This window comes from Hibiscus syriacus, unplaced genomic scaffold (assembly GCF_006381635.1).
Source record: "Hibiscus syriacus cultivar Baekdansim isolate YM2019G1 unplaced genomic scaffold, ASM638163v2 tig00111989_pilon, whole genome shotgun sequence".
Taxonomy (NCBI): domain Eukaryota; kingdom Viridiplantae; phylum Streptophyta; class Magnoliopsida; order Malvales; family Malvaceae; genus Hibiscus; species Hibiscus syriacus.
This window is the reverse complement of record NW_024063230.1, coordinates 1,082,166-1,096,443: the sequence shown is the minus strand read 5'-3', so window position 1 is coordinate 1,096,443 and position 14,278 is coordinate 1,082,166. Positions and strand designations below refer to the sequence as shown.

At 33.9% G+C, this 14,278-nt stretch overlaps 1 pseudogene; it reads right to left on the bottom strand.

The window, feature by feature from the left end:
* Nucleotides 1–3,431: 3,431 nt before the first annotated feature.
* On the bottom strand, nt 3,432–8,512 carry LOC120173836 (annotated as a pseudogene).
* Nucleotides 8,513–14,278: the final 5,766 nt, after the last annotated feature.

Here is a 14,278-nt window from a genome sequence, read left to right as displayed (position 1 = left end):
GATACTAAGATACCAGTATCGGTATTGTGGCTTAAAAAACTCAGTTTTCACCCAGAATATGAACAATATTGATACTACATGAACAATGTTGACACTAAAACCCATAACACCCATAATAAGGCTCAGGAAACACCTAATAATCCTATCAAACACCCTATTTTGGTTCTAAATAAACTCATTAAGCTTAGGAAAGCTATTCAGGGTCACTAGCACTATAAAAACACTAGTTTTCAACAAAAACATCACTTAGGGCATAAATTAAACAAAACCCTAACATGGTTACAAACCTAAATCTCAATAAAACATCATTATTATGGAAGTAAAAACACCATAAAGGATTAGGAATGCATTACCTTGGTATTAGAATCCCAAAATGAAGTTTCTTTAGCTAGTTACCACTCTCTTGTAAGACTTGGTTACTTCTCCACTCTTCTCTTTAGCCAAGCATAAAACACGAGTTTCTTATCATAAAATGATGACAATGAAGATTATGGATAGATTTAAGCTTATGATAAGCATAAAGGAAGCTCATGAAACTTACCTTGAGCTAGGCACTTGAAATGAAAGAGAATGAAGAAGAAGAAAAAAGAAAGATGAAGAAAAAAGATAAGACAAAGGTGGAAATGTTTTCCCCTAAAAATCCACATCAAACATCATCCAAAAATCCCTAAAAATTAGCTTTGAATTTCAACAACAGTCTAATTATACTTTAGGCCCCTCAAATTTTGCTTTTCATGCAAAAAATCTCTTTTATGGCCATTCAAGCCCAAATTTAATTTAATTAAGTCCTCACTCAGCCCAACAACTTCTTAATGGACTATTGGAGTCCTCTTTTATGCCTAGGTGTTATAGTCGACTTTAATCACCTTACTCATTACCATGGCAATGTGTATAAATAAGGCTTTACTCACCTTACTCACTACCATGGCAATGTGTAAATAAGGCTTTACTCACCTTACTCACTACCATGACAAGATGAAGAAAGAATAGAAGACAAAGGTGGAAATGTATTCCCCTTAAAGCCCATACCAAACATCATCCAAAAACTTTATGCCCCTCGTATTTAGTTTTTCATACAAAAATCCTCTTTTATGGCCATTCAAGTCCAAATTACATTCAATTAAGTCCCCACTCGACCCAACAACCTTTTAATGGACTGTTGGAGTCCCCTTTATGCATGGGTGTTATAGTTGACAAACATTAAATTTGTCAAATAAAAATAATTCTTAATTCTCAAATAAATAAATAAAGTAGTATGGAGAAGTATGGTCAATCCAAAGGGACTAAGAAAGTTTGATAATGTTGTTTCTCAAATAAATAAATACTGATGGGAAATTGGTTTAAAAGTGATGTGACATCTGTATCTCGTATACATAACGGTATACGGGAGATGGGTGTTACAAAATAATAATAAAATAATCAAACTAAAACCTTAAATTAACAAGGTTTATCATAGAGATAAAAATAAATATTTAAGTCTTGTAGTGTGATTGAATTCTGCTTCATCTTTTGGATAACATTGTCCTATGTAAATTCTAAATTAAATATTAAAAATATTTTTGCTCATTTTTTAGAAGATTCTAACTAGACGTGAAAATTTGTTAATTTTTGGTTAATTAATCCATTGAGGCTTTTATTCAAAATAAACCTAAAATAAAATAAATTACTAATATCCAAACGATATATGAGAGATAAATAATAATAAGAATGTGCATTATTCAACCCTTATCAATAGTTTACTTTAATCACCTTACTCACTACCATGGCAATGTCTAAATAAGGCTTTACAATAGTATCTATATGGGAATTTAGGGAGGCGAATCAACACGATTACTTACGAGTGGAGAACGCTCTGCTCCAAGGTTGAACAGTTAAGTAGTTCCCAAAGATCGTCCATGGACCTTCTGTCAGAACATCGGTATAATCTCTTTCATCTTCAAATTTAACAAGATAATAATTATTTTTTAAATCCACCAATTGAATCTCTCCTTGAGGTTTCCAAAGGTTGTGGATTCTATCGAGAAGTGCTTTGTAGCTGATTGACCGACCTAGGAGACTCACAATAATCGAGTTACTCATACTTTTGTCTATTTTTTCATGGACCCTCTCAGAGAATTTGATTATTGGGACCACTCCGGAGTCATCAACCGAGCACAGTCTTCGTCCAAGACTATAACTTCATCCATATCAAAGCAGTTACTTGATCCTTTTATTCTTTCCAAGTGGGGGTTATTGACCGCGATTGATGCGTAGGATTCTTTTCTAGTCTTAATAGGGTTGTTCTTCACTCCTGCTCTATCTTCTTGGTTCGTTCCTTTCTCGTCATCAGCTTCTATTTCAGTGACCTCAGTTTACATGGAGTTATCCTACCAAGATAGCGTCTTTTTTTTTTACTTTCTTTGATGCCTGTAGGTCCAGGGGCGGATGCACTAAGCCACATAGAATTCAAGTGCATCCCATTATTGAGGAGAAAAAAATGAAATTTAGTATAATATGTTAAAGAAAAATAAAAGAAATAAAAAATTTTGCACCCACTATTTTTAAGAAGAAAAAATTAAAATTTTGGATCCCATTTATAAATTTCTGATCTTTCCAGTACTAACGAATTATAATTCCTTCTGTGAACGGCCACTGGAGTTGTCTATAATATCTCCATTGTTATTCTGATCTTCCTTTGGGTTTTCTTTAAGAACGTCTTCAGCCATCATAAACTTTATTTTTGTTAATTTTCTGTTTAATATTCTGATGTGTATTTCTTGGAACGTTTGCGAAAAGCTTCAATTTTATCAAAAAATTTAAAGCTATACTATAAACTTTTAAGAAAATATTATTACAAATTTTAATTTTTTTTAAAAAATATATTATAATTTTTTTAAAAAACATATAAATTATGAGAGGTTATAAATTTTAACAAAAACCTCAAAGTCTTAAATATTATAGTGTTTGCATATTTTAATAAATAATTAGAAAATTGTAATCAATAAAATATTTTGATCAAATAAAATATTGCAATACTATAAATTTATTTTAATATTAACTAAAATAAAATACTATCAGTTGTTTTAGTATTGATTATAAATATTGATGAACTGTTGTGTATCAAATTTTAAATTTTAAAAAATTCAAGTACAACTTTAAAACCCTCTAATAAGTCAATATCATTTAGTGTACCATAAAAATTTAATATATAAAAAATATTAAAATTTTAAATGTTCTTCTAAATATACAAGATAATTATTCAAAATCTTTCTGATTAAATCTTTTTTAAATTATTAATAATGCACATACATCTTAAACAAAAAATCTAATGAGAATGTCACTTCCTTGTATTTAATAATTAATATCACTCCCTTTTATTATTTATTATTGAGATTGTTTGATAAATTAAAAATGTGTTTTCAACTTTAATAAAATATTAGAAATTTTAGTATACCATGAGCAAGAAAATCCATTACCATCAGATATCAACCTTTAATGTATAAGAGAAAGACACTGCGTTTGATTTTGAGGCCTAACGACAATCTTCTTACACCATCATAACTTACATGTTTTACAAGGGAGTTAACAAAGTCATAGTTAACTTGTTGCCGGTAATTTCTATATGAACCAGCAACAGATTCTTCTTCCCCACTGCATTTTCAGCCATGAATCTGCCAATTCAATAAGGCTTTGAGGCTTATGAAACATGAATCTTCTTCAACATTAACACAAATAACAACAAGGGATAAAGGAATCTCACCATGCCGCGAGACTTGGTATCGATGGTGGTAGACCCTGAAGGCCTGTGAAATAGTAGGTGTGCTATGGATCTATCAATAGGGTTTGTGCCGGTTTCCATATCCATTAATCCAGTGCACCTGAACAAAACCCAATATTTAGAATTACAAGAAAAACAACTGATTGGAGTATTGGATTGAATAAACAAAAGAAACAGAAATGCGACACTCGAGATGTAACAAGGTCTAATAGTATACAACACCCGAAAAAGTCACTGCCGTGTTCGCCTCTATTAATTTCTTTCTTCACAAAACTAGTAGCAGAAAGGAGTACTGTAGGTAGCAGGTAGAGCTTAATCAACGTAGTCGATATTACAAACTGATATTAAATTCTGTTCTAATAGGTAAGCTCATAACTAGCATGGCCGCATTTTTAACCTAGATGTCTATAATTATTCAATCAGACTTGCTTTTTATTGAAATACTTGTATCAAGCACCTATCCAGACATGATCATCCAAATACATGAGAAAGTATAGGAAAAAAAATTAAGTATATAGTCGGATCCAACAATCACACCTAAGTCAAGTAATATAGGTCTATAGTTCAATATTCAAATTAGAGTGCCTTAATAATACACGAACTGACACAAGCTAGCTGGATAGTCCCTAAAATCTAGGAAACCAAAAATTAAATGATTCAAATATTTCTACCCCATCGTTAATTCATTATGTACCCTATGTATCACTATTCAATGGTCAAAGTTGAACAGAAATGCAATGTAAAACGTACAAAGGAATTCATGTTCAAGAAACAGCACGTACTTGTTTGTTGCCACAAAAGAACCAGCCATATCCATTTCATCTTTGATATCACCTTCTGTAGTTGTGCAATTATGCCTTTGTTCAGCACTCCTAGCCAATCGATACAGACTATCCCGTATGCACAATTTTGTCCTGCTACCCAACTGAAAATGCAAGCATTTAATTTGATCAATTGCTGTGTTTATTGATTACCAAAATGAACATGCATATCACAAAATCCTTCCATCTATTATACCTTGTTCATGACCTGTTGAAGCTGCCAAAAACCAGATGCTTCTAGTGAGACTTCATCAAACACAGAACTCGTACAAGAGCTCGGCTGATCATTTGAAGAATCTAATTCTGCCAGCTTTCGTACACCAACTCCTGGAACTTCACTATGGCCATATTGTTCAGATTGATGGAACAGCTTTTGAACAGTAACTGGATCATAAAATGCCATCTTACTGCCCACTTTTGCATGTTTTACATTCCTTTTGCGTGGGGCTTGTGTATCTTGCTGGTAATGTAGATTTCCCCTCTTCTCATTAATTATAGTGGAAGAAGCCCCAAATGAAGGCCCACTAGAGCTCTCTATTGAATGCACCTGATCTGAAGCATAAGATGACTCATTTGTTGAAGAAGTGTTTCCATTATTTTCAGATTTGGTACTCGATAGAGTTGGACATTCTAAAATTGATCTAAAGAACTGATGTAGTTGAGCTGCATTTGAGAACATTTGTCTGTACAAAACTCAGAGAATCAGGTCCAACATTTTGTTTGTGCGGCTGAAGGCTTAACGGAGAAAAGAATTGACAGGATGACTCATTAAAGGTGTGCTTCACATCTGCAGACTGCTTGATGTTACCATATTGGTAAAAGGAACCACCATTTTCCAGATGATGATCTTTTCTTTCTCCTGATGCACTCAGTAGCTTCAACTGTTTTTTTGGTGGACTGATCTGTAATTCGGCAATGCAGTGAATTCAACTTTGGAACATATATCAATGAAAACTTTAGAGAGGAATCTTTTTTCCGAAACCGGCTATGAGTGGAACATGTTGTCATTATCTAACTCTAAATTGGAGATCTAAGTCAACTATGAACAAGCACTAGAAAGAGGATGTAAATCACCTTCAAAGGCCCACAATCCACTTCTCATCTGAATTAGTTGTAGCATGACATTTATATTAAAAAAGAAGTGTGTATAAAGTTTTTGGAGAAAGACAAGTTCTAGGTGTCAAAATTTAGATATCTAAAACAAAATGTGAAATCATATATAATCAATACATAGAGGTAACTTTAAGAAACAAGGAACATTTTACTAACCTGCTCAATGAGTGTCAACCCATCCTTACTTTCGGATTCTTCATTGGATACATTTAAATATGACATGTGAGCAAGACCAGCATTATCACCATTTATACTACGGGAACCTGTATTGCCACTGAATGTACACTTTTCTTGCTGGAATCAATAGTTGAAGAAACTGCATAGTCTAGTCTAGAACTTGCACAATGCTGTGGTATACTATTCAGTTTAGCATCAGCCTTAATGCTTCGTGAGATCCTTCAGTCACTTGTGAAAATGAAAACCAGCACAATCATCTTCATTACTGAGACTCCCCAACCCAAATGTTGAGTCACAACTTCTGCCAGAAAAATAAGAAAGGATAAGTATCAATAGTACTCTGAACACCTAAATACACACACACAAAGATGCATGGAGAGGTCCTACTCAAGATACATGTCGGGTTTTACATAGGAAAGCATAACATGTAAAAAATAATTAATGATGGGATTATATAAACTACCTGAACATCCTGTCAACCTCATCAAAATTGCCTATATCTCCACAGCCATAATATAAAAGATCACTGCTTTCTTTGTCTTCATGGTGATTATTGAAAAAGCCGAGATCGTCATCAGCTTCGTTATGTGATTTAGTGGAAAACAGTAAGCATCATTGTCCTCTGTAGTACACTTGTCAACCAAGATAGAATCATCAGCAAAAAACTCACTGCCAACTGAATCACTTCCAGTTTTTAGACCATGGTTGGACACACTTGGATCATCAGAAGCCAAGCTTGTTACTTCTTTGAGTGATTCATTATTACCTGAAGTGGAAAACATACCATCAGGACTGTGAGACCACAGACCCTTCTCTAACATGTTTTGGTCAAAGTATGTAAACCTTTTTCCTTCTCCCCCAAAATACTATATTTAGTCATATCCACAGCACTCCTAGTAGCTTCAATCACTTCATGTTGTGGTTTTTTTCGACTATCACCATGAGCTTTGAACTGAGCACCATACTCATTAACAGTACACGGCACTATGATCATCGCTAGCACCAATTCATCCCAAACATTATCGACAAGCTGTAACATGAATTGCTCAAGTTTAGTCAATCCGTAATTCTTCACCAAAGGAAATTAAAATGAAGAATAAGAAATTCAATAATTTTGAAATTATATGTATGCACCCTGTGGAACAAATATTCCTTAAAATGTTAAGGCACCAAAACATTAAGTCACCAATGAGTTTACAGGGGAATCTGAAAATGCAATGTGAAGCCATCCAATTATGAGCCAATCAGATTTATCCTATGCCTGAGTATTTTTGGTAAAACAGTACATTCTGCTCAAGCCCCTGCTCTAGAACCCCAAGGTTTTAGCCATTGAACTAGATAATCGCTTTATTGCACCAAAAATTGGTATTATACAAAAATGAATATTAGAAAATATCTCCAGCTAACAAGCATAGGTTCAATCATTGATAAGCACTGTAAATAAACAGATAAAACCATTGTGAAATTTGTTAATGAGCTTATCATATAAACACAGAAAATATCCAATTCGTTATTGACAAATACAAATATCAAACTAGGACTTAAATCTAGCCTGCTCCAATAAGACAGTGAGCAAAATAAACCCTAAAATCCCATTTCATGAACAAAGTCAAAAGGCAACAGCAAACCCTCGAATAAAGGGGCCAAAAAGCTGCAAAATACTTAAGATTCTTTCTTTTCTACCATCGCACCCTCGATTTTCAAATACCTCCACTACTATAATAACAAAAGGGGCACTATTCCACACTAAGCTTATAAGCTCTATTGACATGTGAAATCAGTTCTACTGAGCAACTGGAAGTAAAACCAAATCTCAAGTTGAATCAAGAACCTGAAATGATTGCATACCACAAAAAGCTTTATTGACACAGTGCACCATACAACTAGAACATGAAAGTAAGCTGAACAAACTTTTTAAAAGATAAAATCAAGAAACCTACATCAAACATGCACAAGTCAGACATTCCTTCAAGATCCTTATCCACGACTAAACACAAATCCAATCTGTTGACCCGCTGTCATGTTTATGGCAGACATGTATGTCTGGTTTAGCTTTCTGACACAAACAGAATAATTATAACAGATCAGGAAAACCCCTCAGCAGATTAGACCAGCTCAAAATCTGAAAGCTATGAATACAAACCAAACAAAAAGAAAATTACTTCAAAACCGATAGCAAAATATATTAATCTAGCACTTCAAATTCATTTTTTCATGTACAAATCTATTGTAGGAACCATTTTGTTCCTCAACAACCAATCCGCAGAAGAATTGAGAAAAAAATAAAAAATCAAATCTTATTAACATAAAAAGTAATAAATATAGTAAGCACGATAAGTATAAGATTCAGCTTTACTTTTAGGCTTTTAGTTTAAAAAAAAAAATCTGATTCATTTCTTGCATTTTCTATGCAAACCACACAAATATATCTACAAAATCCAAATCTAAACAAATCAATTAAACGATAAATTTCAAAGAAAAAAACAAACAAAACGATCTCCAAACAAAGTATCATCTGCAACAGACAAATTTCACCTGATAATCAGATACTCCAAAGAAAAAGAAAAAGAGAAGTTTAATTTTCCAACAACGTAGAACGAAGGCTCCGAAATCCACAGCACGCAGCTATTCAGAAGTAAACAAATTTAATTAGTTTTATTTTTTAAAAGGTTAAGACGTAAAGGAAGGTGGTGGAGTTGGTAAGGATGAAAACGTGGCGAGGAGATCAAACAACGGCTGTGCTAAAACTGGTAGATTCACTATATCAGAACTAGTGGATCAGAGTTAGACCAATCAGTTTCTTGACGTGATTGGTCGCGTACGTGTAAACTACGGGAATATCGACACGTGTCCTGGACACTTGGCATGGAAACTTTAAAAGTTGGGATTAAACCATTCACGTGGTTGGCGGTGGTTTTTTCAAGTTTAATCTTTTTTTAATTAGTCTGCCGACCCTTCAGTTTTCTAATACTAACAAATTAATTAATTAATAAATGGTTGATTAACTCTCTTCAATTTTTCTAATATGCATTACTATTACTGCCACTAAGCTTTTATTCACGAATCGGCTCTTAAATTATATGTTTTTATTTAAATATATAGGTTTTTTTGCCATAATGATACATAAAATATTGAAAAAAAAGTAACTAATTCCAACTTACAAAAATTTATACGAATCAAGTTATTTCGGTAGTAAAAAAATTATAGTTATTTTTTAAAGTTTCAAATTCGAGCACTATAAATGTCAAGGGTATGAACATTAAATATCAAATGGTTTAGAGTTATTATTAAACATATATTATCTTATATTTACTTTAGATTAATATAAAGTAAAAAATAAAAAATTAACATGATATGTATGATATTATTTTTCTTGTATGGTCACTGTATGATTTTAAGTGACTATTTTTTTGTGTCAATGACTGTAGAAAATATCCTAACCATATGTTTACCTTCATTTTAGTTTTGAATATTTCATTTTTAAAAAATTTGACGAATTATATTTGCATAAAAAAGCTAATGAGAGATAATCAAAGACTTTTTCAAAGAATATATTTAATTTTTAATACATTATTATCGGAATCGTCTTTCGGGTGGAATCCGGAGTTGGGCTTTGACTTAGGAAAATTGATTAGGAGTCGCCACCGATCATTTATTTAGAAATAAATAGGTTGACCGGATACCTTATTTTTACCTGATATGCGTCTTACCAGTGATATGTTGGATTCGGGAGTCGGTTACAGTCAAGGAAGGGTTAACACCCTTGAACTGCCCTTTCGGTACTACATAATTTCCAGTTGTCTTTAATTAAGAAAGTTGAAAGTTTAAATTAAAGGTAAAAAAACGATCTAAAACTTACCTTTGATTGATTTGAAATCGTCCTTAAAAAGAAAACACGTTAGATGAAAAAGGTAATGAAATCAAGAAAAATAAAAAATGAATGAAACAAAGACGATAAAATAAATGAGTAAAGCTAAAAATATAATAATAAAATGAAGATAAATAAGTAAATAAATTAAGCAAAATGAAAATAAAAAACATGAATAAAATAGAAAAATAAACAAAATAAATAAACAAAATAGATAGATAAAATAAAAATAAATAGAGACAAGAAAAAAATGAAATAAGTAAAATATGGGCAAATATAATAAGAGTAATATTTGTAATAAAAAATATAAAGAAAAAAAAATAGTATAGATATATAAAAAACAATGTATATATAAAGGTAAAACTAGAAAATAAAAATAATATGATATAATAATAATAAAAAAATAAATGGAAATATATATATATATATATATATATATTATATATATATATATTAATTAGATATAATAATTAAATAAAGAAATAACGAAACAAAAATATATAATATTTATATATTATATAATATATATATATATATATATATATATATATATATATATATATATATATATATATATATATATATATATAATATGTGTGTGTACAGAGAGTCAAATTGCAAAAGCAAAGCGTAAGAGAGAGTATATTCTGTCCAGCGCTTTCTTCAAGGCTAGAAGAGGAAGTCCGTGGGGATAGCTAATCTAATAAAAATCTATCTTTCAAAATTGCAAAAACCTAAGCGGACTAACTATCAAACAATAACTTTTGAGGACTAATCACGGTGTATTGCAACTTAATAACGTATGAACTTCACTCACTTAGTTGAGCACAACCCTACCTTTTTTATGTACTACCACGAGGGCACCCACCGAACGACGGGAAGGTTAGGAACCTCAGAAAGCACACTCACACTCACTATGTTCAGAAAGAACCTCACGTAAAAGAAAGCATTCGGGAGGGAGGCTTAATCTATCTATATATCGTAGAGTAACATATATAACTCCAGCAAGTGCAGTCGTGGGGTACTTCCCCCTCGCTGGGGAGGCTATGATGTAAGAAATAGGGGAATCTTGGATATTGGATAGCTGACGAGTGTGTTTTCTTTCTTTCTCCCATGCTTTCCGTTGGTCAACAACCAACAAAAGTAAACTATAGTTTTTCATTGTACAATGAAAATGAAGTCTACCTTTTTTTTTGAGGGAGCATAACAAAAAAAAGAATGAAAGAAACCAAATGATTGTTCTAGAATGGTTATTCCTCACAATGGCTCCAGTGGAGATTGAATCATGGCCCTTAGGATTGCAGGGAGAAATCAACCTTTTTTTTTAGTTTATATATAGTATTTTTTAATGGATCTCTTTCACCGGGATCCAATCCGGAAGAGATCTTTCATGGCAGTCCCATCCAACTGATGGGTCTTATTCTATCTATATTTTCTTGTAGAAGAAAGAAAACTGTCAAGCAAGGAAGACATAGTAAAGAAAGCCTTATGCTGGGCTTAAGCAAGCTAGTACGCCTAGTAACATACAGAGCGATGTGTCTCGAAGGAGGCAAAGCCCCATTCCACCACACAATATATATAGGTTTATAATCCCATGCTTAGTTCATTTTCTTTCCTCAGGGGTTTTTCGATCAATGTCGAATAACCCTATTCTATTAGCTTAGTTTCCCAGTAACCTTTTTTACCTAGGTTTCCTCAAAATCCAATCTATTGCAGACTAGTCGATCGGTTTTAGGACGCCTCACCACTAAACACCAGCTTCATAGGTGAGTTTCCCATGCCCTACATAGGGAGTAAAAAGCCCATTTTTCGAGGCTATGATTTTTTGTTCTTTTTTATGCCGAAAAGAGCTCTTTCATTGAGAAGTTGGTCCTGGAGCTGAAAGAATTTATTTAGTTGACCCCGCAGCAAGGAAATGAGGAGCGAAGCGAGACATACCTACTTAGATACAGGCAAGGAAGTACAGCTTAGAGACAGGCAACCAAGTACAGAAGTAGGGAAGCTCAGCCTCAGACAACTTAGGAAATACTACTCTCTACCGACAACGAGAAAGATAAAGCAGAAAGAGGAAAGACAGATAGGCAGAAAGATAGGAAGACAGGAAAGTAGAGATAGATAGCGGGGCTTCCTTCTTATAGTAATCAATACATAGCTTTCTTAGTTATTTATTTTAAAAAAAATTTTCTTTCTGTATTGTTTCTGATTCCATGTCCCCATTCTTCATCCTTTTAAGCGAACTCTTACATAATGAAAAGAATTGCTTATTTTTTTCTGTTAGTTATCCTTGTTATTGTCCTTATAGTGATACATTTGTTCGTACCTTCTCCTCTGGGTCCTGGATAGCTTCGGTGACTGGACTTCTACAGATGTTCCGTTCCCTCTGCAGGCTTTTTCTCAGACTTGGACTTCTTTACCACAGGCACCCATTGACCAACTGGTGGCACAGATAAGGGTCAAATTGAATTAAAAAGTAAATTATTTGACCAAATTAAAAAGAAATGGGGTTTAAAAAATGATTTTGGGGTCAAAATTAAATAATTTAAAATCAGGGAGACCAAAACGCGAATTCCCCCTTCTTGTTGAAAACACGCGGATCTGAGGGGTTTGGTGGGTTGGATCATGGGCTATTCGGGCCGGATCGGGTTTAGTATAAATGTTAAAAAAAATAATAAGCTTCATTTCTCACTTCTTAAGCCGAGAGCTCCCCCCCTTTTCAATTTGCTCTCAACTGTTCTTGAGTCTCAAGAACACGGGCCGTGGGTCTCAACAAACCCAGAAACCGGCCACCGACGGCAAAAATTTAAAAAAAATTCTTTTTCGAATGCTTTCAACCCCCTTGTCTTAAAAACCCAAATATTTTTTTTCCAAAAAAGAGCCTCGGGGGCTAGATCTATGAAAGTAGATCTTGAAAATGCCCATTGTTCATCGGCTCAAAAAATGTTTTTGTGCTCTTATAAATCGAAAGCAAGAACAAAACAACATGTGCAAGCCTCGAAAGGTACGAATCCTCACCTTTTTATTTCACTTCGTGAATGTTTACAAAATAGCTTCAAGTGCTTCGACTTTTCTCTAGAATTTCGTAGGATTTTTCTCAGTAATCTCCCTGTGTATCGTACGTGATATTGTGTGTCTTTGTGTTCTAATTACATGGCTATTTATATGTACCAAAGAAACCTATTTCTAGAGTTTGATTCCGAGTAAAACTCGGTTATTTGGTACTCCACGACTCTGACTCATCGTTTGGTTGGTTGTGAATGAGTCACTTTGACTCACGCTTGTTGCAGGCCGAGAAAACCGGCAGGGAACCTGACTGTTGGAGAAGCAACGTGCAGTGATGGGTCTTCGAAGGTTGGGGTTGCGACGCTCAGCTTGGAAATAGAGTGAGGAGGAACTAGGGTTTCCAAACACTAGCTGGACCGGTTCTGTTTGGGTCACTGCTGGGCCGTGTGTACAAGACCACTGGGCCTGTCACAATGTAAAAATAAAATTAATGATATTATATATATAATTATACAATATAATTATACAATATTAATAACAAAGGACGAAATTGAGTGTCTTCAGCTGCCCCTCTTTGCTCATTATCGTGTAACAAAAATAGAGCAAAGATTAAAAGATACGAATTTCGTCTATATCAAGTGTCCTCTGTCGTAGAGTTGAAATTCGATATTAAGACTGGTTTGTCATATGAAATAACTCTCTCATCGTGAGGTCGAGTTGAACTGAAAAATTCTAAGCACGAAATCCTTCGTCGTGAAGTTAAAATCGAGCTCAGAGCTTTGACCAGTAGTTCCTGGATCGTCTTCTGGCTCAAGATACTTCGTCGTGAAGGTGAAACTTGTCCTGAAGACTTTGGTGTTGTTGTGTCACAGATGATTCCTTCATCGTGAAGTTGGGTCAATCTGTTCGCGAAGTTGGAATTGTATATGGCCCCTTCGTCGTGAAGTTGAGCAATGGGAATTGGATATCCTTCGTCGTGAAGTTGAAATCCAATGTAAGTTGCGTTGTTTCGAGGCCAATATCCTTCGCTGTGAAGCTGAAATTGACTCTGAAACTGGAAATTTTATTGACAAAGACTCCTTCTTTGAGTTGGATATCCTTCATCATGAAGTTAAAATCCAATCTAGAGATGAATGCTGCTTGAGTGCACGATTCCCTTTATCGTGAAGTTAAAACTACGGGTGACCCATTCGTCATGAAGTTGAGCCTGATAATTGGATATCCTTCGCCGTGCAGTTGAAATCCAAGTAAGTTGTATTGTTCTGAGTCCAATATCCTCTGTCGTGAAGTTGAAATTGGCTCTGGAATTGGGAAATTATTTGTTGACAACCAGTCGCCCCTTCGCTGTGAAGTTGAACTTGTTTTTGTCTCGAGTCTAATATCCTTCGCTGTGAAGTTGAAATTGACTCTGAATGAAACTGAAAAGTTGTTTGTTGACAATCAGTCGCCCATTTGTTATGAAGTTGAGCTTGTGTTGTCTTGAATCCAATATCATTCGTTGTGAAGTTAAAATTAGCTCTGAAACTGGGAAGCCCCTTCGTC